Raw genomic sequence first — 16,339 nt, 5'->3', positions numbered from 1 at the left:
CACCTGTCTTTTGGGGTTGCTATGTATCTCCTATGCATGGATAAGCTTTCTTTTCATCGGAGTTGGAATATTTTCTTGTACCATTTAAAAAATATCTATACCTTTTGCATACATTTTTTCTTCATATTGTATGCCTGTAAGTTTTAGCTTTTTATGGAGTTCTTGAGTTCTTTTATGTTTCATTCATACATTTATAAATTTATCATTGGCCAATTCTTCTAATTTATCTTCATACTCTGATAATCTATCTCCTACACTAGCCATTCTACTGGCAAGACTTTCCACTGGACTTTTTATTTGAAGCATTGTGTTTTTCCTTCTGTTATAATTTTGGTTTGGGATTTATTCAGTATTCCTATCTTAATTAAAGCATATTATTATATCATGAATTATCTTCCTTATTTAATTCAAATGTCCATGTTTTATTGGAAAATGTTAGTGTTCTTTTTGAGTCATTTTAATCATGTTTATAATATTTGTTTTTGAATTTTGCATCTGGAATTCCATTCAAGTCGTTTGGATGGAGATCATTCATGTGGCATGATAAGTTTTGGAGGAAGCTAGTTGTCTTAGTTTTTCATATTATTTATGTTCTTATACCGAAATTTGTCCACATATGGTTAAATCCTTGGTTAAGGTTCTGTTGTTGTTATTTCAGTTCAGAATTCAGGTTGTTTTTCTTCTTTCAGTGAATATACTACAGATTCTGGGAGAAACTATGCTGTAGTATAAATGTGGTGAGAGCTTCATCTGATATATTGATAGTACAATATTCCAGGTACTAGGTTCTGCCTCCACTCTGCCCCTGTGAGTTGAGTACTGTTTGCAGCAACTGTCAATATCCAGTAGTTAGCCCACTCTAATAATAGCACAGCAAGTCACACCCAAATAGGCCTCCCAGTAAGTACCAATTACATTCAGGAGTAAAGAGACCCCAATGGTACTGTGTATATTAATATATTGGTTAAGTGGAGAGGACATGAAAAAAGAAGAGATAGGCAATCATAGTGAGACTAGTGGTAAGTGCTAGGTTTTGCATAGAAATAGAGGAGAACGACACACCTAAGAGTGAGAAAAATCATGGCAAAGGAAACATGGGGTAGATTTATGCCAGGTTAAGAAATTAGAGGTAAGTACCCAGACACTGTAAACAGGTCAATCTCTTGACTTGGATGATATTGGAAGATATAACAATAGTGGAATTCATATGGGAAAAGAAGAGAAAGGAAGAAAGGGAGAGAGAGAGAAAGCAAAATAATGAACAGTAGGAGACCATGTTCATCCTTCCTGTACAATATAGACTATAATAAGTAGCTGTAGGAAATAGGGAGAGCTAAGAGGATATAAGAAAATGAGATCACTCATTTTCTCATGTTAGCTGAACCACCACCATCTTAGTATGTCACCTCTAAGCCTGTTTTCTTTCACTGCTGTTACTGAATTGTAACTGTTTCTCAAAAGCTCATGCTTCTTCCTTCAGAGTCAGAAAATAGTTGAGACTTTCATGTTTGTAAAAGTTTTGTCAAGACATAGATACACTGCATAATTAGAAGGATACCATCCTCAAATGTAGGATTATAAAGCCCTTATTGGAGGACACTGAAACAGAATGTTTATTAGTAATTGTCTAGGCTTAGAGATGGTCTTGGTAGTGGGGACAGTGATTGTGACAATACATAACAGGAGACAATACATAACATCATGATGGAATTGTTCTCTATCTCTGCCATTGCAGCAGTTATACTGATATACACATGTTTTTCAAAAGAGGGAACTGTACTAACACAATGCACCATTGTTGAATTTTAGTTCTGATATTTTATTTATATAATGTATATGATTTAGAGAAACTGGATGAAGAGGAGAATAGATCTTTCTGTACTGTTTTTACATGTTCTTATGACTCCATAATTATTTCAAAATAGGAAAATGAAATCAACCTCCTTGTGAGAGATAACTGTTCATAATAGAAAAAGAGCTTCAAGCTCTTTGGAGCCTATTTCTTATTCCAAAATTGGTTTCTTTTTTTTTTTTGTTTGAATTTTTTCTTCTACCACTTCTGCTCTTTACCTAGTAACTTATCAATACATAGTTTCCCAATTTAGGACTGATTTCTTTTTTCAATATTTCCTTGTGCACTAACAATACATAGCAGTATCTTCTGTGCAAAAAGAATTTTGGCTAAATGAAGAAAAGATAGTCTTATCCATCCAACTAGAACTTCTAATTCCTTCAGAGCTATAGCAAAAACTCATTTATAGCTGCAATATAGTGAACACAGTAGGCACTCTGATAATGTTTTAAGAAGTAATAAATGAAATGTTATAAAAATCAGTAAGGAATATTTTTACTAGCATTTTACAGGCTTTTGAAGTGATCTGTTGTAAGGAAATGTTCATAATTTCCATCAACTTTATGTTTCATTTTAATGTATTTTATATGTTTTAGCATAACTGAGAGAAATACATTTTTATAAAGGTCACAAAGTTTTGTATGCATGCCTATAAAATTTCCCAATTTTTTCAAATAGAAAATTATACACAAGGTTATTCCTTCTTGAAAATTACATCATACACAGATTCTAGGTGTTGTTAGCCATAGTTTACTCCTTTGAAAGTGAACTAATGAGGTATGTGGAACTTGGGGAAATGTCTGTGTTATAGAACTTCATATTACCCACAGAGTACTAAGCTCTCTGTCATGAAATCCATAATATAATGATAATAAATATTTTACATAAAAATAATTTAAATAATTATTCACTTCCTCATTTCAAATAGTTATAGTATTGAACTATGGTCAGCAAAACACCATGTGGAATGCTGTCCTTCATAAATTTTCTTACCTTTTCTTTGCCCTTAGAAAATATAATTACACTCATTTGTACAATATCTTTCACCACAAACTTGACTATTCTAAGATTAGGTGAATGAGTTTCTGTTGGTTTTGAAACTGTAGACTGTTTATCCTACTTGTAAATCATTACATCTTTCATAGATATTATACTAGAAAGACAACTTATTATAGACAATATGGCTTTAGCTGTAATGATCATCCAGGATGATTAACAAACACAACAGTTTTGGTAATGTAACAAATAAGGAGGCTCAAAAATTCTGAGCTTTAAGAATATTAGATGTTTAAAATGGATTCAGAATGGCAGCTCTTTGCAGCTTCAAATGCAAGCCTGGTGACTAATTATATATAATGTCTTAGAATAGGCAGAAAAGTAGTAAACACCTAAGTTCAGTAAAGTAATGATTTTCTGAGAATTTCCTATAATTCTCAATCATTTTGTGCATATAGTTGATGAGAGAATGAATAGGACACTGTATAAGCCAATGTATGTTTCAAAATAATGCAGTAACGAAAGTGAACTAAGTAGATTTTTATTGACTTTTTGAGGAAAATCCATATTGTTGTACTGTATGGCTGAATTAATGTACACCTTCACCAACAAATAAAGATACTCTTTTCCCATGTCCTTAAAAGCATCTCACTTGGGTATATGCCCAAGAGTGCTACAGCTAGGTCTTGGGAGAGTTGGATTCCCAATTTTCTAAGGAAGTGCCATATTGATTTCCAAAGTGGCTGTACAAGCTTGTATTCCCACCAGCAGTGAAGGAGAATTCCCCTTGCTCCACATTCTCTCCAGCATAAGCTGTCTTCTGAGTTTTTGATCTTAGCCACTCTGACAGGTGTAAGGTGGTATCTCAGAGTCATTTGTTTTGAATTTTCCGGATAATTAGGGATGTTGAACAATTCCTTAAATGTCTTTCAGCCATTTGAACTTCCTCTGTGGAGAATTCTCTGTTTGGTTCTATAGCCTATTTCTTAATTGTACTGTTGGGCATTTTGATGTCTAATTTCTTGAGTTCTTTATATATTCTGAATATCAGCCCTCTGTCAGATGTGGGGTTGGGGAAGACCTTTACCCATTCTGTAGGCTGTTGCATTGTCTTGTTGACCGTGTCCTTTGCTCTACAAAATCGTCTGAGTTTCAACAGGTCCCATTGATTGATTGTTTCTCTCAATGTCTGTGATACTGGTGTTATATTTAGAAAGTGATCTTTGGTGCCAATGGGTTTGAGAGTACTTCCTACTTTCTCTTCTATCAGGTTCAGAGTAACTGGATTTTTGTTGAGGTCTTTGATCCACTTAGACTTAAGTTTTGTGCATGGTGACAGATATGGATCTATTTGCAGCCTTCTACAAATTGACATCCAGTTATGCCAGCACCATTTGTTGAAGATGCTTTCTTTTTTCCATTCCCAAGGAATGTTCAATCATACCACAAGGGCATTTGCTCAGCTATGTTCATATCAGCATTGTTTATAATAACCAGAACCTGGAAACAACCTATATGCCCTTCAACTGAAGAATGGATAAAGAAAATATGGTACATATACACAATGGAGCAATACTCAGCAGAGAAAAACAATGACATCATGAGGTTTGCAGGCAAATGGATGGATCTGGAAAAAAATCATCCTGAGTGAGGTAACGCAGACTCAGAAGGACAAACATGGTATGTACTCACTCATAGGAGGATACTAGATGCAAAACAAAGATGACTATACTGCCACACAACTCCTGGGAGGCTACCTAGAAAACAGGACCCTGGGAAAGACACAGCGATCACCCAATGACAGAGAAATGGATGAGATCTACATGAACAACCTGGACGAAAGTGGGAGTAATGAAGGGCAAGGTTTGAGGGAAAGAAAGCTTAGGAGGGCAGGAGATCCCAGCTGGATCAAGAACAGAAAGGGAGAACAAGGAATAACAGACCATGATAAATGAAGACTACATGAGAACACTAATAGGCAGAGTGCTGGAGAGGTCTCCTGAAATCCACAGTGATACATCCTCTGTAGACTGCTAGCAATGGTCAAGAAAAAGCCTGATCTGACCTAGTCTGGTGATCAGATGGCCAAACACCCTACCAGTTGAGCTGGAATTCTCATCCAATAACTGATGGAAGTGGATGCAGAGATCTTCAGCAAGCCCCCAGATGGAGCTCCAGGTGTCCAATTGTCGAGAAAGAGGAGGGATTGTAAGAGCATGAATTGTTGAGACCAAGACTGCAAAAAGCACAGGGACAAATAGTCAAAAGAATGGAAGCACATGAATTATGAACCAAAGGCAGTGGAGCCCCCATCTGAAACAGCTCCTCTGGTTAAGTGAGACAATTGAATAGCTTGAACTCTTTGGGAGGCATCCAGGCTGTGGGACCAGTACCTGTCCTTAGTGCATGAGCTGGCTGTTTGGAACCTTGTGCTTACACAGGGACACTTTGCTAAGCCTGGAAGGAGGGGAATGGACCTGCCTGTACTGAATCCACCAGGTTTAACTGAATCCTCAGGTGAGTCTTGTCCCTGGAGGAGATGGGAATGGAGAGGATGGGCTGGAGGGAAGGTGGGGGTGGGTGCTGGGGGGGGGAGGACAGGGGAACCCATGGCTGATGTGTAAAATTAAAACACAAATATAATAATAATAATAATAATAATAATAATAATAATAATAATAAAGTTCTTATTAATAAAATCTATCCTGAGGAGAGGTATTGAGGTGAATGCTGGAAGATCATAGAAGCAAAACAAGCCACAGTTAATAAAAAAAAGCATCTCACTTTTAATTCAGAATAATTTCTATTTTTAGTTCCTTGATACTATAGTTTATTCCTGGGATGGTTAGTGATGGTAAGCATTTTTTAATATACTATTCAACTTTCTTATGCATTCTTTTGACAAATGGATGTTATGGTATTTTCACCACATTTTAAATGGATAATTTAGTCTTTTTAGTTAAATTTTAGACACTGAATTATATAAGTGCAATGTGTGTGTGTTAATGTCTTACACATTATTGTTGTTACATGCATATATGTATTGCATCATATACTTTATATATATATGTGTGTGTGTGTGTGTGTGTGTGTATGCACACAATTTCAATGCAATTAATTGCTAAATATAAACCTGTTTCTTTCTTTCTTTCTTTTTTCTTTTCTTTTTTTTTGGTTTTTTTGAGACTGGGTTTCTATGGTTAGCTTTGTTCTTTTCCTGGAACTTACTCTGTAGCCAAGGTTGGCTTCAAACTCACAGAGATCCGCCCAGCTATGCCTCCTGAATGCTGAGATTAAAGGTGTGTGCCACCACTGCTTGGCTATATACCTGCTTCTTAATAATGAGACTGTTTCCTGAGAAATGTTTTTTTTTTTTTCTGGCTGATCTCATTATTGTACAAACATGAGAGATTATATTTGTACAGACTTTGATACTATATCCAACTACACTCTTAGGTTATAGGGTATGTCCATATATAATGTGGCCTATTTTACCTTAGGTCATTGTAAATAAAACGACATGCTGTTACACAAAGTTTAATGATAAACAATGCAATCTGTATTTGCAAGTAAGAGATATATACTACTGTTAATAACATGGCATTTATGGTTTATGAAAAACATATTAATAATGAGACCTATGCTAAAATTATCACAATATAGTTCAGTCACTGCATAAATTGTAAAAATATGCCATTGTATAGTTAACGCACATTAAATACTATATAATTATATGTGTTATGCCTGCATATACTGTTAGTACAGTGGAGTGTGTGTGTGAATGTGTGCTTGTGTGTGTGTCCATGTGCATGTCTGTGTACCTGTTCACATGTACATTTGCTTGCAGAGGCTACTGGCCAGCACTGAGTGTTCTGTTCTATTACCCACCAACTTATTCTTTTCAGAAAGGGTCCCTCATTGAACATGTAGCTAGGTTGGTAGCCAGAGAGCTCCAGCTGTTTCTTTATCTTTGTCTCTCACTTATACCCTGATTTTTGTGGGGGTGCTAGGGATATGAACTGAAGTCTTCATGTAAGCATAGCAAGTATGTATACAGTGCACTGTAGCTAGAGGTTTTCTCTGGGTCCTCCCAAGCCCTGGCAGTCTGAACAGCCCACTTACACAATAAACACGCAGACACTTATATTATTTAAGCTGTTTGGCCTAATGGCTCAGGCTTCTTGCTAGATGTTCTAATATCTTAAATTAACCCATTTCTATTAGTATATAAGTTGCCACATGGCTTGTGGCTTACCGGTACCTTATATCTCGCTTGTCATGGCTGTGGCTGGCAGCATCTCTCTCACTCAGCCTTCCACTTCCCAGAATTCTCCTCTCTCCTTGTCCTGCCTATACCTGCCTGGCTACTGGCCAATCAGTGTTTTATTTATTAACCAATCAGAGCAACACATTTAATATACAGAACATCCCATAGCAGTGCACTGTCTCCCAAACAATTAGGTTTGTCTACATCAGCATCATCAAAAACATGTGAGTGATGTGTTGGTCTATGATGTCATTATGTGGTAAATTTTCAACTCTGTTATGTTTTCATGGAGCTACTACTGATTATATAGTCTATTCTTTACTAAAATGCTGTTATGAGCTGTATGACTGTTCTTCCAACTTTACCATCTCAATATTTACCTATTTGTCTCTTGTATAACCTATACATGCAGCCAACATTCTTATTATCTTTTTCCTAGAGTGACACAATAACCTTTTGATGCCTGTCAATCATTTACTTGTCATATTAATCTTCTAAACCAAAACAGATTTAATACTTTCCTGCCTTTTGGCTTCTGAAATTATTTTACTCTGTTTTTCTCACTACTTAATTTTTTTCTTCTTAGCTCCTTAGTTCCCTCATCCATTATATGTGCTGCTCCTCAATGTACTATACACCTACAATTCATCTTAGGTTATGTCTTGTTCATGGTATAAAGTAGAGATCCAATTTCTTTTCTGGCAGCTTTCTCAAGAGCATTTGTTGAAGAACCTGTCCTTTAACTGTGTTGTCTTTCCAGTACTCTTTTGATAGTTTAAATGACTATACATATTTTATTTTATTTATTAACTTGCATTTATTTACTTTTAAAACAAGGTATACACTGTTTTGTTTTTTTTTCACTGCATGTATGTATGTATACCACTTGCATGTATGCCTAGTGCTCATTGATAACAGAAGTTGGAGTCAGGCCCTCTGGAAGTGTAGTTATTGGTGGTTGTGAGGTGCCATATGGGTGATAAAAACTAAATCCAGGTCCTCTGCCCAAGCAGCAAGTAATCATAATTGTTGAGCTGTCTCTGCAGAACCTATTCATTATCTTTTAAATTCATGACATCAAATCATCTTTCCTTTGTCAGGTAGTTAACTTCTGTTCTGGACCTTAATGTCCTTCTGACTTCAATATATTGTACTTCTCTGATAAGTAATAGTCTATATACCCTTAAAATCCACATCACATATTTTCATTTTTTCTAAAGACCAATTTCCTTAATGCTTTCTTTTTATTCTGTTCAGTTTGTCTATGGTTAAAATTCTTCCATGGTAGTCAAGTATTTTTAAGATACATGTAACAGAAATCTAATCTAATTCTAAGTACCTGAAACAATGAGGATAGACTCTAAGGTTTGTGTAAATACAGAAATTTCAGTGGTGCATAGAGTATCCAGGATAATTGTGGAAATGAAATCCAGGATCACTTGAAACATCTGTATTTCACTTACTTTCTTTCTTCCATGGTTTAATAAATCAACTCTGATTTCCTGAACAATATTTAAGTCACATCTACCAGAAGTTCTTATGCTTCATATTGCTGTGTCTTATTTGAAATGAAAATACATGCTTTCCTATTACCCACTTGGGAAAAAAAAAAGATTGCTCAATTTAGGATTCTATTTACCTAGAATTCAATTACCTTTGGGCCCATGATCAAACACATGTACTTGTTGAGTCAGGGTACTGACATTTACCTCCATTCAGTCATCTGTGAAAATCCTGATATACCATGACTTTAGAGAAAGTGATATAAACACTTAGACGACTCTACTAGAAACTCCTGATTAAAATGGTAATGGATAGAATTTAGTGAAAATATTTTATAAGCCAGAGGGAGACTGTTGTTATATAAAATAACTTTCTACCAATCTTATATAGTGTTAAATTTTTAGTTAATATGTGAGATATATATATATATATATATATATATATATATATATATATATATAGAGAGAGAGAGAGAGAGAGAGAGAGAGAGAGAGAAGCAAAATGTAAATGTAAGTGATTTAATTTAATGGAATTTATACAAGTAATACATTTTTCTTCCTTTTCTTACATATTAAAAGAATTCTTTCATGAAATTTCTAGTAAATTAATTTTCTCCACTTATTTTATAAAGCTGAATGTATTGGGTCCTTCATTTTATACTTCTCAATCTTCTCTAGGTTATTAAATTGGAATTAAGAGAAAAAATGACCTTTGAAGATATCTTGGTGACACAGTTAATGCCACAAAAGCAACGGGACTTGAGTTTGATCCACAGAAGCCATGTGAACAAGGTAGTGCAGTGATGTACACTTGTAATACCAAAGTAGAAAAATTGGAGACAGGTGGATCCCTAGGTATCAATGACCATGCTGTCTAGAATACTAAATGATTTTATTTTTTCCCTTTTATTTCTGGGGGTTTAAGGGGTGGTTAGTATCATTTCTTCAATTTCTTTTTCATTGGCAAAATAAAACATAATAAGATGAAAGAAAAACCAACATTGAGGCTGGATAAATCAACCACACAGAAGGAAAAGTGCTCCAAGAACAGGCACGAGAATCAGAGACAAACTCATTCACAGAATCAGGATTCCCATGAAAATGCTTCACAGGATGCTCTAATATATTACTTCTATGTTTGCATAGAATGAAGATTCAATACAGACAATAAATTACTCATAAACTATATGGCCTTAAATAAGACTAAGTTGTTAATGTGAGGCCATGGCTTTTACTGCCATGACCTCTCCTGAGATGATTGGAGCTCTAGCTGAATCTGGCAAATGACAAGAGCAACTAGTGTTCCTTCAGTGCTGATTATTCTGTAGATTGTGCTATACATAAAGACACATAACATTCATAGAAATTAGAACTCCATCCCATTGCAACATAAGCCACCTTGAGTGATTATGTCAAAATATTATTAATTCTCATGACTTTCAGGTTTCAGTATCCTAGCTTTCATGTTCTGCTAGTGTAAAACTACAAGGTTAATTAGAAGTTAAAGCTTTGATTCTATTCAGGTACATTTTGGGGCAATATCACACCCTATTATATAGGACTTGCTTACTTACTACACATAAAATCATGGAAGTTTTCAAAATTCACTCTTGACATGTCATTTTTCAGTGATTTTTGTGTTATTTTTGACCAATCTGTCATTTATTGCCAATGAAATTAGTTCTTTATGATGTTGCTGTTGGATGTTGTGACAAACCATCTGAGGAATTTTGGTTAAGAAAACTCTGAATCAGATCGAATCGGAAAAATTTCATTTCTTTTACAGAAAGTTCTTTTCTGATTTGCTAGCTCATCAAAGAGTGACAATTGTTTGGAGGTGGAGCATTCTGGAGGATTCAAAACATTGTTCTTCAGCCTATAGAGCCTGCTAGTTTGCTTGGACAGCTATTGTGGTTGAAATACTGTTCAGGGCACTGTGACAATGAAACCACTTTGAAGTTCACTTGTTATATTGACATGTAGAGATTTTCAAGCCAGTAATCTCTTCCTGGGTTTTAGAAAACCTTTTATTAATGTGTTATATTTCTTCTTTTCTTCCTTTTGAATGTATTTTTGTTAATTTAGGATAAAAATATACTTTGGTGGTCCTTACTCTGTCATTCTAGAATGACTCTGTTTTGGCTATGCTCCAAAATCTACTTCAAGATCTACTAATTCTACATATGACACATTTCATAACTTGTTTTCCTCATCTGATTTTGTCTAGTTCAAACCTGTTCTTGGATACATCTTCACTGTCTGTTTCTTGTCATCAGATCGACATGACATTGTCATGGAACAGTGGGGAACATCATTGTTATTGTAGGCTGTCATTATTCAAATATTCAAAATGTAGGAGCTATAATAGGTAATCTTACATGTGCCTTTTAATAAAACTATGATGTTGTCTTGATTGACTTTTTGTTTCTTAAACTTCATCTACTCTGCAGAATGCTTGGGCTTGCTAAAATCATACCTATAGGTCTGATTATGATAAACGGCAGAAAGCTTTTTGAAAAGGAAAGTGTGATAGCAGTGGGTGAATGCCCTAATGAAATTCTATATTTATAAGTAGGGCACTCTGTGCTCTCCACACAGTGATGACTTTTAGTAATGTCACTAATGACATTTCCACTCCATCCATTAAGAATGGAACACTTTCAAACACTTACTTTTCCCCTTTAAAATCAGCAATTCAGTTCCTATGGCTGACAGCTTCAGAGGGACAGGCAATTAGATCATCTGATGAGTGGTTCCACTGTATTACAATGAAGTGCATGGGCTTTCATAAGGAGTTTGACTAGCAAATGTGCCTCCAAGAAACTGGGTTAGAACTTCTCAAGTGAGAAAATATGTCTCCACAGAAAGACCTGGATTCAGGTGAATTATGAAGACTATTGCTCTTACTGCTTCCAAGTAACCCTAGCATCATCTAAGGAAATGATGTCACACTTGCCCAAATAAACCAATTTCATCTCCATAAATACATTTTTATTCACAGAATTCTTTCTTGAGTTAATATAATTCCAAGTAACGAATCATCTTCAACCTTGCCAGAGCTTGAAGCAAAATGGAAAATTGTTTCTCAGTTAGGCAGTTTATGAAACTCTTGTTCATAAGAAGCCAATAATCTCATAAGGACAAAGCTCGGTATTATTCAGTGCTGATGACAATTTCCTCATGTGTTCAAGGTACAAAATACCTTCCCACTTGAATAAGAGACAAGATAGACAATGGATATGGGAACAAATGTGGTATTTCAGTGGTCAGTATTGAGAAAACATTCAGTGAACCATGTTCTTGTATAACCTGCTTATATACTGTCATATTTATTCACATACCTACCCCAAAGGCACCAGTCAGTGTGCATCATGCTGGAACTCAAAGAAGAGATTTGGACTTGGGAAGCATAAAGTTATTGGAAGAAACTGGGCTTAGAAATACATTAAAAGAGATGTTACTATAAACAATTTGTTGAATTTTCACAAACTGCTGGGAGATAGAGATGTGCAACTTTAAAATTATTAAAAAGTAATAATGTGCATTGCTCAGTTGCATCTTTATAAAATTGTAAAAATTAATAGAACTTTTGGATGGTTTAATAACTAATAGAATAGAAGATGATGAAATACAGAATAAGCATACAGCTTGATGGTAAAGCCCGTACTTAGTAGGGGTGACATCTTAGGTTTGATCAACCATACAGCAAAATGAATGAATAAATAAATGATCCTATATATACTACACTTAAAATAAACATATTATTTTAAATCTATGAGAAAATAATGAAGTTTTCCAAATCAGTATTGACATAAATACTTGGTGGCCAATTAGAAAAATAATGATTGAACCTTATATAATTAATAAAATATTTAGAGAAAAGCCTTTGAATTGGTATTCATTCAAAGGTATATTTTCCAGATAATATAAAACAAAATAAATATGGCAAGTGAGTTAATTTTATCATAAAACTTTCAAACTAGGTTCATAGAAAATCAAAAGTGAAGTGATACTTTGAAAAATACTATATTTATTAATGATTATATTTTATAAATAAATAATAAAAATGCAACACAATAAGAAATGAAATAGAGTGAACAAAGATTCAAAAAATGGCATAATATCATACATATTCAGAAGAAGTATCCATCAAATTTAAATTTGAGTATTTTCCTAGATTAGTAAGATGCAACAGCTACCTTCTCCTTTGATGTTGAACAGTGGCAGTGAAGCACAGTTCCCAGTCACCCATGTGTTCATGAGGGAAACAGCTAATACTCATTTAGTCTATAGTGTTACTGAACTGTGGTGTTTAGTAGATGATGAACATAAAATGAATTTTAATATATGATGTTTTCAATTTATAATATACTTATGAAGGTATGACTTCATCTCAAATTAAGGAGCATCTATGTCTATGTCAACTCTCATTGTCATTTTTAGTCAAACCAGTTGCTATTTTAAAATGTTTTTATTTTATAATTAATTTAATTTTAATTATTAGCCAGATTCCCCTGTCTTCCCTCCTCCCCCCCCCCCCCCCCCCCCCCCCGTCTTCCCTCCCAATCCACCCCCCATTCCCACCTCCTCTTGTGCAAAGTCTCTCCTGGGAAGTCAGCCAAGCCTGGTAGATTCAGTTGAGGCAGGTCCAGTCTCCTCCTCCCTACACCAAGGCTGAGCAAAGTGTTTCATCATAGGCTCTAGGTTCCAAAAAGCCAGCTCATGCACCAAGGACAGGTTCCACTGCCTGGGGGCCTCCTGAACAGTTCAAGCTAATCAACTGTCTCACTTATCCAGAGGGCCTGGTCCTATTCCATGGGGGCTCCTCAGCTATTGGTTCTCAGTTCATGTGTTTCCACTAGTTTGGCTATTTGTCCCTGTGTTATTTCCAATCATGATCTCAATATCTCTTGCTCATATAATCCCTCCTCTCTCTTACTTGTTGGACTCCTAGAGCTCCACCTGGGGCTTGGCTGTGAATCCACAAAGATACCTCCACTATAGACTACTGGCAATGGTGGAGAGAGTGCCTGACCTGACCTACTTTGATGACTGGATGGCTGAACACCCTAACTGTCATGATAGAATTCTCATCCAGTGACTGATGGAAGCAGATGCAGAATTGCTTCTTACTATAAAATAGTCACAATTTTCCAAGCCCTTTATATAGATTGGCCTTCATAAAATGTGACACTCAAAAATTCCTCCCATAAGGTTAATTTTCCTTTGTTCAGGTTACAAAACTATAGTGTAACATGATTGATATTGTTCTCTTAACATACTAATGGAAGTTCATGTGCTATTTTATTTAAGCCTTTTATATCAATAACACGGAGCTTGATTGATCTGTTCTTTGCACTGTATTATGTTTCAATTTTTTTCTATATTTGCTTTTACTAATGTTAGTAGGAACATGAATATTTGGTGTTTTCAGTATTAAAAATTATATTTTTTATTTACCAAAACATAGCTATGAAACTATGTTGGAGCATATGGAGGGAGATTAGCTTTTCAAAACAGATGTTCAGCTGACTACATAGTTGTTTAATTATTTACATCTTAGTTTTTAATTGCGAATCAATTCTAATGATTTATATGTTTATAGTAAATAATATAATCTAGATTTCAAAATTCAGTTTGATTAATTCTATGAATCATTCTATTATTTTTAATATTAATATTTAAAATTACTTACCCTATGTAATTTGTACTTTTTTTGCCCTTGTGACTTCCCAGTTCTTTCCTTCTTATATTGGTAATCTGAATCCCTTGTATTCTTTTTCTTTTTTTAACACTAGTCACTCTTAAAAGTATTGCATAGTTTATAGTCATTAATGTTTTGCATTATTAATCATTTTTTTCCGGTGCTGATATACTTCATTTCTTTCCTGGTCATTGAATTTGGCAAATGAAATTTGGGGGAGACTTATCAGAATTGCCATATAATATTAGAGAAATCAGGGACACCTCTTGGGGTTCTTAGTCTCATTGATAAAATAATTTGAGAATGGACTAAAATGGAAGATCATTTTACTATAGCTTTAAAACAAAACAAAACAACAAACAAACAAAAAACATGGCAAGCAAGCTATAAATCTTGGTAGATGCCTGGAGAAGAATAGATAACAGAAGGACAAAAAGCCTTGTTCTCTGGCATGAAGATCAGTTACCTTGTGAACAAGTAGCCAACATGGCAGAGAGGGAAGTGTTAATGAAATAGTAAGGAATCTTCAAGTACCAGCAAAAAGCTTAGGCTCTGGCCAGCATTTGAACAAAAGTTGGAAAGGTAGGACTCAGAAAGGTAAGCAGACCACAAAGAACCTCTGTATTTAGTGATTTTCTGCCTGGCCCACAGTCAGGACAAATCTCTCTTACCTGCCAGTCCCATAGATGCTCAGACCCAACCAAGAAAGCACACAGAAACTTACATTGCTTACAAACTGTATGGCCATGGCAGGCTGCTTGTTATCTACCTTTTCTATCTTAAATTAACCCATTTCTGTTAGTCTATACTTTGCCACATGGCTTGTGGCTTACCAGTGTCTTTACATGTTGCTTCTCATGGCAGGGCTGGCAGTGTCTCCTCCCAGCCTTACTGTTCCCAGCCTTCTCCTCTTCCTTGTCCCGCCTACCCTATCTTTCCTGCCTGGCTACTGGCCAATCAGCACTTTATTTATTTTAACCAAGCAGAGAAACACATTTGACATACAGAACATCCCACAGCAAACCTCATTGTGGCTTGTAAAAGCTGCACTTGGGAGCAATAATTTGGTAAAGAAAATACATAATCCCATTAGAGGATTATGTGTTTAGCAGAAGGGAAGAAACCAGCTTTTCTGAGGCTTAGTAACTTAGCTGATTGACCTGTCCAACTAGAATGGTAGGTCTCCATCTAGGCCAGCAATCTCTGTTGAACAGAAGGAACTATTTTTCTCTTAATAGGTCTTTACAGGTACTGAAACAATTTTATTAAATTTTATGTACTTATTTCTTTTCTTCTTCACTCGATTATCTAGTTTTCCATGACAACATAGCTTTTGAGATAGCATTAGTCAAATCAAGTTATATATGTTTTATATTTCATCTGAAATATCTATCATAATTTAACTTCCTAAAGAACACAGAATTATAGAGAAAATAGTTGGTTGTAGGTTATAAATTCAATAACACTTTTTTAAATCCTACTCTTCATATTTTGTACAACTTCCTGATTTTTATCCTGTGTCTGAATAATCTGAGCTTTACATTTTCTACCTCAAGAATTTTGTCACTGATCTGTCTCGTTATGCATGTAAATGCTTGAGAGAAAGTTTATTGTTCAATAAAGAGAACAGAATAACATATAGATATAACGTCATTAATTATTTTAAAAAGTTGCCTGCACTATTTTTTTCTGCCTACTTGATTTGTTGTGAATTAAAATATGAGTTAAAGTCTCTATAAAGTAATATGTTTCTATTTCTCCCTATTTTAGAAACTCTGCTCTATAAATACTGTATTATTCACACATAAAGTTTCAGGACAGCAAACTCTTCATTGTGTATTGTTCCAATTTCCTTTTCTCTCTCTCTCTCTCTCTCTCTCTCTCTCTCGCTCTCGCTCTCGCTCTCGCTCTCGCTCTTGCTCTCGCTCTCTCTCTCAACAAAGTCAAACCCAAGGCTTCACATAGGTTAATCAAGCCCCTACCAATGATCAGTATATCCACTCCAGTGTTTGAAGACA

Source organism: Onychomys torridus, chromosome X, assembly GCF_903995425.1.
Source record: "Onychomys torridus chromosome X, mOncTor1.1, whole genome shotgun sequence".
NCBI classification, from domain to species: domain Eukaryota; kingdom Metazoa; phylum Chordata; class Mammalia; order Rodentia; family Cricetidae; genus Onychomys; species Onychomys torridus.
Note: the sequence above shows the minus strand (reverse complement) of the source record.